Genomic DNA, 8450 nt, shown 5'->3' on the forward strand with positions numbered 1-8450 from the left:
GCCACTGGCCTCAAGTTCCCACTTGCTATAAATAAAATGACAAACACACCTCCAGCCTGAGCTGCTCTGGGCTTCTCTGAGCAGAGCAGCTTCTGCATGGGGTGGTGGGTATACCTTTGGTCTCAGGTGACAGTGGCAGCTGGGAATGACACAAAATATGAGCTGGCTCTGAAGAGCACCACAAGCCACAACATGAACTGCAGCTGGGGCAGAGAGAGAGGAGGTGAAGATGCTCACAAGCAGCAAAGCAGTTGGCATGGCATCGAGGCCATTGTTGGGGACACAGAGTCACAGAAAGGTTTGGGTTGGAAAATACCTTAAAGTCCATCTCATTCCACCCCCTGCCATGGGCAGGGACACCTTCCATTATCCCAGGTTGCTCCAAGCCCCATCCAACCTAGCCTCGAACACTTCCAGGGATGGGGCAGCCACAGCTTCTCTGGGCAACCTGTGCCAGGGCCTCCCCACCCTCACAGGCAAGGATTTCTTCCCAATATCCCATCTAAACATCTTCAAGGGAGCTCTGGAAAGTCACACTGAAATAAAAGCCCTCCTCAGCATGCAGATCATGCCTCAAGACAAGGTGCAAGACCTCTAGTAGATCCATCTTCTTTCCTCCCTCTCCTTGCAGGTTGGTGTGGGAATGGATTTTTCAAGAAAAAAAATCCCCTCTATTCCCCATAATCTGCTGCTTCCCAAGAATCTGTCTGCCTTTCAAGTCCCTACCAGGAATATGATTTCTCTATTTTTTCCTCTATCTCCTCCATTTCCCAGTATTGCCAGGAGGAAAATATCCATGCCCATGTTGAAGCACTCTCCAAACTAGAAGGGGTAAGCATGGAGCAGCTTCCTCAGAATATTTTAGCAAAGCTCCTTTATTTTGTAGAAGCAGGGTTTTGTGTGCAATTAGGCCCCTGGCACAGAAGTCTCCAGAGTCTTACTTCTCTAAGAAACAAAAATATTGAATCAAGAAATCCCATTTTCCCCTCACCCTTTTTAATCTCCTTTCATTGGGTTGGAGCCAGGGAGTCATTAACTCCTGGTTGGGGACTGCAAGGCCAGGATTGCAAAGTGCTTAATGGCAATGTCACAAACCCCCACTCCTTCCCTTACCAAAGGGCTTGTGTTCTTAAAGAATAATGTGCTGGGATAATACTTTAGAAGTGGATTAGTGGATCCTGATGTGCCTTCATTTGCATTTTCCCCCTGCGGGCACCTCTGAAGGTGTTCAAATAATTTTTTTACTTATTTGATGGTATTTTAATCCTTAAGTAACAGCTTAGCTCCACAGAAATATTTATATAGCCACCACCCAGCACACTCAGGGATGTAGAACACAGGAATACCCAGGAGCTGGTCTGGTCCTGAGTTGTTTCAACAGCAGTAGTGGATCCCAGGAATGGAAAGCCCAGACTTGGATGCCGAATTCTCCCCTTGCTTCATTCTGCCCTTCCTGCTCACTTACCTTCTGTGAGGTTGCCACACCAATGGCCACCAAAAGCCATCCAGAGGTGACTCTGCAGCTCAGCCACTGTCCACAGCCACACAGGTCTCACCTATCCTTCCTGCACCAGTCCCCACTGGCCTTTTCTTCCTATTCCTAAAATTTCTAAAAACAAAACTCCAGAACCAGCACAAAACACGCTTCCAAACTCCAGGAAGTTACAGCTCTGGCAGGTATCCGAGCAGCTAGACAGAAATGTCTGATCTGACGTGAGTCCAAAACGAGAAAGGTGACAGAATAAAGGTTTGCTGTGCGTGTTTTGAACAGGGAACGAACTCCCCAGCCCATCCTGCCTCCAGCAGTGATCAGCAAGGAAGGGACACCGCTCTCCTGTCTTCCCTCCTCCTAGCCCACCACATTCCCAGGCATTCCTGCCTGGAAAGAAGGAGTGTGCTCCCGGCCCTGCATCAATCCGGCTCGGTCCCAGGAGGGTCGATTGCAGACACCGTTTCCTTTATGAGACTCGCCGCAAACAAAAGGAACCCGAATCTCCGCTAACGAGCCGTCTGTGACTCTTTGAAGCTTAACGAGAGGAACCTGAGCTACAACGGGCTGCGGAGTCACCGCAGCCGAACAGTTTCATCTGACAGCAATTTGTCTGTGCTGTGCCCTGCTGTTCCAGCATCACAAACCCCGGCTACACCAGCTGCTTCAGCGCTGCCTCCGGTTCCACGGAGCTTCCCCTGCTGCAATGCCCCTCCTCAGCCTGCCTTGGGTGCAGCAGTGGTTCCCAGTCCTGCTCGGCAGCACCTTAGGTCCTGGAGGAAGTTACTTAACTCCCGTCCGTCCTTTAAAAGCTTTGCAAATTCATCACATCGCGCACAGCTTCTCATTGCAGAAGAAGTGGGTTTTAAGCTTATTTCGCTGGTAATAGCAGAAAATGACCCATTGCAGCAAAAAAAAAAAAAATGTGTCCAAATAAGCTGTAAGCCATAGCCATCCTGCAGATAACATCCAGCTCATTTTAGAGCCTTGGAAGCACTCTACAGGTACCCACTATTGAAGCATCACTGTACTTTAGATAAATGTGCTGCTTAAAGATAGCTGTCAGCACAGACTGCTGAATAATGCCTTCATTTTATACATCAAGCTGTCCCCGAGTTATTGGCAACACCTAAAGCTGGTAGTTTGACAGCAGAAAAATAGTCAGTGCGACAGGACCCTGGCCCTGGGGCACTCACTGAGCTTCCAGCAGCATTTAAGGGCTTTTATATGTTGTACCCAGGTTACTACATTTATTAGTCTCCAATCATCATCCTTCTGTCAATTTGCTTTAGAGAAACTGTGTCTTTGGTGTGTTCAGGTCACACCACAGAAGGCTCCACACACTTACACAGAGTCCATACAAAAAGCCTGAATAAGCTGATTTCAAGCCTCCTTAATGGCATATATTCTGATATATTATTACAACTAGAACAGGTATTTATCAGGGAATGCTACTTACCTCTGCCATGCTTTCTCTTCATCTTCCTTTGCTCAAATAAAAGAACTTTGAAGCCTTGAGAAACTACTATGCATTATAGAATTACCTCTTCAGGGACAGAGAAACTTTTCTGAAGCTCCTGTTGTTTTTTCACACATATTATTTAAGGTGAAAAAACATCTTTATTGTCTCACTACTCTGGACTATTTTTTAGGTTTTATACTATACATAACTGCAACAATTATTGCATTTTAGCTTCCTTTTTAGCAATCAACCCTAGAGCACAGGCCCACCTTTTCCTGTTCCACCTCTTTGTAAGCCCTTCCTGGGCCTCTGAGTGTCTTTATAAGCTTTGGTGGCCCTGACTGGCCTCAGCTGAGCATCCCCACCCACAGGCTGGGGCTCTATATAACTTCCACCTGGAGGGGGGAATTTTTTTGTCTTTTGTAAGCTCAGTTGCAGAAGCAGCAGTCTCTACCTCAGTATATCTAGCCTTGCCTTAAACCTTGCTGCTCTGGATGTAGTCAAGCATGTTTAGCCTGGATGCTTTCCCTGGACCTGATTCCAACCTGTGGACTGACTTGCCAGCTGGACTTAGGACCCACTTCATCCCTACAAAGATGCCTGATGCCTGGACCTGATGCTTTCCATCTCCTAGAGGAGGTAAATCCTTATTTTTATATTCTACTGTTGGTAATGTGTCATAATTTGTTGGTCTTGCTGAATATTTTCTACAGTTGAGGCGGTTTATGGAGCCCTACGTGGAAGCTCCTGGGTGGTGTGAGATGCTTGTTGGCCTCATGCTGGGGCAGCTGAGCAATTTGGGAAAAGGAGTGTGTTGCTGGCCAGGGTGTATCACACCCCTGCTAGGTACAGTTAAGTGTGTGTGTGTGTGGAAGCTTGTGACTACCCACTACCTGAGAAAGGTGTTGCCTTGCTCAGGAGCTGTGAAGGATTTCTTTAGCTCCTCGAAATGTCTGGAGTTTTAGTACTTAAAATCAGCAAAAATTGGAGTGGAATATCAACAGAGCGCAGCTTTCAGCAACTTGTTTTCTTTTGCCTTTCAAGCTGACAATGGGATTTTAAGAAAAACTTTGAATAATGGATACACTTTTGAATAATGGATGTTTCACAGCCAAAGTCCCTTGATTTTTCTCTCCGTGCCTGAACGAGAAGCCTTTTAATTGCACAACTCGTGGCGAGGAGGTACAAAATGCTTTGTGTCTTGTGCTGCTGATTAACTGATGCATATGCTCCCATTTAACATTCAGAGAGGGGGCTGAGTGTATCCCAGCCCGAAGCTGTGTTATGCACGTTGGGTTTTTATCAGCTAAGGATCTGGCACGGGTTGTTTTTTGCTTTTCATTGTCTCTGTCATGGCTACTCATAATTTTCCTCTTTTTGTGTGTGTGTGTATCTTGGATCCTTCCTGCTTCTAGGGAGGCATTTTTCCACGTGTAGAGCTTGTACCTTGTGCTCTGGGCTCGTGTGGTGTGGAATGAGGTGCCCTTGTGAAGGGAAGAAGACTCCTGAGCTTAGACCATGGAATAAACTTTATTTTTTTCTGAAGTAGCGGTGCCTTTTGGTGGGAAATGGTGAAAGAGCTGCTTAGTGCCTGTGCCAGGCTGGATGCTCTGCCATGGTGGGATGGAGCAATTTAAGCTCCCTAAAAATTGGCAGTGTGGGATGCAGGGAAGGGGAATTAGCAGGAACACCAGTTGTCTGGGTCTTCCTTGCTCTTACTCCATCACACTGCTGTCTGTCCCTGGAGCTGGCTCTTCTCCAGCTTAATTCATCTTTCATGAAAGTTTAACTCTGCTGCAGAAGGGAAAAGACAAGTCACTGCGCCCCTGAAAAATGTAAAGGGTAGGTTTGGGGTCAAAGCTTTTTTTTTTTTGTCCTCAGTTTCCCCCCTTCTTGGTGCAGTGCCCAGCGCTTTGAGTGAGCCCAGATGGGCTCAGCAGAGCAAAACCCTGCTGTGCTAGTACTTCTCTAACTTCTGTCTGCACAAAAAAAGCCCTCTTAAAACAAGAAGCTATGATCCCATCAGCTCCCCAGTTTTCTTTCCAACCACAGATCCAGCCCAGGCAACAAGCCTCAGTGAATAAATGCTGCTGGAACCTGGCTCTGTCCTGCTCCCAGACCTCTGTGTTCTGCCCGTGGGGCCCTGGAGCTCAGTTTATAGAGGGAAATAGTGTGACCTTGGGCTATTTTAACTTCCAGAAAAACTATGGAGGCAGCTTGGGGTGGCACAGAGGGGCTCCCTGCTATCAGGCTTTTTCTCTTTCACGTAGAGGTTCTTGGTGATCCTTGCCTCTGCACATCATGGGAGGCTGCCAGCCAGGAACCTGGCTTTGAACAGAGCTCATTCTCTCTCAATTTTGCAGCTTCTTGCCTTAGAGGACAAGTGCAATTTAGCTTTATTTCGCAAAATTTGACATGACTCGAGACCGTGATTTACTGGCCTTGAAGGATATGGTATATGTAACTGTGGAGGGCATAAGTGGCTTTTCATGGTAGAGGACTCATAAACTGAGATGAAAAAAAATGAGGGAAACGTTACTGTCCAACTTTACAAGGTAGCAGTGGGAACAGGACACAGCCAGGCCATCTGTAACTGTCACGGGTCTTTATTGTCCCTGATTGTGTGTAATAAAGCTCCTGAATGGACTCAAATGTGAAGGCAACCAGCGCTTGAGTGCCTGAAAAGACACAAGATGGCAATGTTTTCAAAAGGACACCCTTGGAACGTCTCAGGGCTAAAGATTTCCAAGCGATCAGCTTTCCTTGCTCCAGCACTTGGAGACCTCGGGAGAGGGTCTGTGTCCGGCTTGTGGCTTTACTGTGGCCACCAATAAAGGCACCTGAGAGTGAGTGGGGTGGAAATCTCTGAGGGCATCAGCATGAGGAGGGCAGAGCTCAGCATCCCTTCCCTGCTCCTTCATGGCACAGACACCAGGACGTACAGGAGTTGAACCCACTGGGGCTTGTTTTGACTTCTGCATCCCCCTCTTTGCCTTCTGTCCCCTCTGTCCCTTCCGACAGGCACAGATCCAGAGGGACATTTCACATAGCAAGGAGATTTTGGACGAGGAAAAGCAACCTCCTCTTGGGTTATTTTGTTTTTGTTTTTTGTTTTTTTTTTTCTTGCTTGATGCCACAGGAGGAGCTGCAGAATTTGTCTCGCTTAAAAATTAATTTTCCCTGGCTGAGTAGGGGGTGGGGTGGGTGGAAGAATTACCTCTGCTTGGTTTTCTGCATTCGCCCGACAAATATTTCCAGGTCCCTTGGTTTTATATGTTAATTTTCAGCTTAAAGGTTGTAAGGCATCACAATGTGGCAAGGCAACAGGGGTGGTGTGACAGTTCCCAGGCTGCTCCATGCTCGTTTTGTCTGCAAATGGTTGAATTTGCAATGTGTAATGATCTCTGTAAGGCAGTTAGAAGCGAGATAAACATCAATTTTATGGCTGGGAAAACATAAGGGGTGTTGCACAGGAAAACGAGAGGATCTGAATACTGAAAACTCTCCGACCTCCTCAAGGCTGTTGGGTTTAGCTCTCGAATCTCCAGGGGCCCTTTGTGCATTCCCAATCCCTTCCCATGGTGGGTCCAGCCAGGTGAGGTGCTGCAGAGCCTGCTGTGATGGGATGCAGGAGCAGCACAGCCTTTTCCTTTAGGGGTGGGGGATGCAAATAGCAAGAACTTGGTATTCACAGACAAGAGTTAAGAGGTTTGGCTGAAGTGGGAACGAAGCAAGGCGAAGGTTAGGAAGTTTTCTGGGATTTGCTTTGTAACAGGAGCTCATGCAGGAGGCTGGGGGTCACTATTCTGCTGCAGCCAGACTGGGGATGTGCTTTGATTTTCACAAATAACAGCTTTGTGCAGCTCTGCTTCCTCACCAGATACAACGCAGGGTATAAAATGCTTTTTCTTATTATGCTGAATGCCTCCGGAATGCAATTAATATTCTTGCCTAAGTCTCCAAAAATTAATAGGCATGTCTGGGAGCTGCCGAAGGTGGCTGTGTGTGTGTGCAGAAGGGAGGTGGGGAGGGACAGCTTAGTCCATCCCAGCTGGAAACCACCTCACGTGGGGAAGAAAGGTGCAAAACCATCGGTGGGAACTTCAGCCCCCGAACTGCAGGAGGATGTGGAGTGATGCTGTGATGGCTGGATCGCATCCACGTGGGGGTGCTGATGCAGTGGCTTGCAGGTGGGAGCAGACCCCATCTCGGCTGCTTTAGGGGCCACCCCCTCTCTCGCAGTGGGATGTCCCTGGCCTGGGAAGCTCCAAATGCCACCCCCAGGTGGAGCAGGAGCTCCCACCGCTCCTTCCCTGTGAGCCTGGGAGGGGCGATCAAACTAATTAGTTAATTAGCTGTCATTGAGACTGATTGAGAATGAGGGCTCTCCCCATGCTGGTGCAGGTGCTCAGCCTGTCTGGGGAACCTGAGCCCTGGGTTTCTTGAGTGGGTTTGGTTTCCTTGGTCTGTGTGACATGTAATAGACTGTCAAACGTTGTGAATGCTGGCAGTGCATTCAGGGCTGATGTTTTTGCTGTACAGAATGTTCAAGATGAGTTTTCACAGTTTATGTCGCTCATTTGCTGCTTGCATTTCTGCCCTGCGTGATTGTCAAGACATCTCCACAAAAAAAAAAAAGTGTGGTGGGTTTTTTTTATATGTGTCTCACATTTCTAGAGGGCTGAATCTCAGAGATGAACAAAGCTTCCTATCAATGTTGCTTAAAAAAAATAATCTTGTCTCAGAACCAATTAGAAGCAACATAAATCACCTCAAAATAGCTTCAGATTCTGCAGCCATCTGGATTTCCAGTCTTAGGTTACAAAGGTTTTAGATGAGATTGGGTTTGGTGTGGGGGGGGGAACTGACCCGACAGTCTGGGTCTGTCTGTGATCAGGGCCCCAGTGAGCTGCACAGGCACCTGGAGGACACGAAGAAAAATGTTTTCCACCTAATCTTGTTACTGTGACAACACTCGTGAAACCCTTTAAAGCAGAAAAACCGCGATGTTTTGAAGCGATAGCGGTGTCCCTTCAGCTCTGTGACAAATGCTGCCTGTAGTGTGTGCTGCCTGCATCACACTGCTCCTGTGAGCCCGGTGGCAGTCCTGGGGCACAGGGCTTGGGTTTCCAAGAAAGCTGTGAAACCTTTAAAGTAGTGATTTCTCGGCCAGAAGTGATGTAGTTAAAGCACTGTAGATCCTTTTCTTTCCCTCTTTCTAACCCATCAGATCCTTTTATCTCTGTTTTTTCATCTGTCACTTTTCATTCCCCGGCTCCATCCTCTGACTCTCCTCTCCCAGCACACTTTCCTCCTTCTGCCTTTAAATGAGTGCTCCTCTGCTGTCCATTTTAAACTACTTTTGCTCAAAGCTTGGTGTTGCTGATGGCATTTCTTGACTCTTTCCCTAGCATGGGCCAGAACAGAGTTTCCACCCATCTCAATCACAACCATCACAAGTTGCAGTGGCTTTTATGCAAGTTAAGCTCCCAAATCTTC

General features: G+C 47.5%; 1 protein-coding gene and 1 long non-coding RNA gene across 2 annotated transcripts in view; both read right to left on the reverse strand.

Moving 5' to 3' along the window:
• RASAL2 (RAS protein activator like 2) overlaps positions 1-8450 on the reverse strand; it is a 184068-nt gene that overhangs the window by 173759 nt on the left and 1859 nt on the right. The window lies entirely within an intron of this gene.
• Positions 4463-6595, reverse strand: LOC127479902 (uncharacterized). The gene is made up of 2 exons (XR_007907713.1): positions 6169-6595; positions 4463-4777 (listed from the first exon to the last, which is right to left on the reverse strand). It is a non-coding gene; the product is annotated as an uncharacterized LOC127479902 (long non-coding RNA).

Source organism: Manacus candei, unplaced genomic scaffold (genome assembly GCF_025592945.1).
Source record: "Manacus candei isolate 608988 ecotype Guabito, Panama unplaced genomic scaffold, ASM2559294v1 h1tg000005l, whole genome shotgun sequence".
NCBI lineage: Eukaryota > Metazoa > Chordata > Aves > Passeriformes > Pipridae > Manacus > Manacus candei.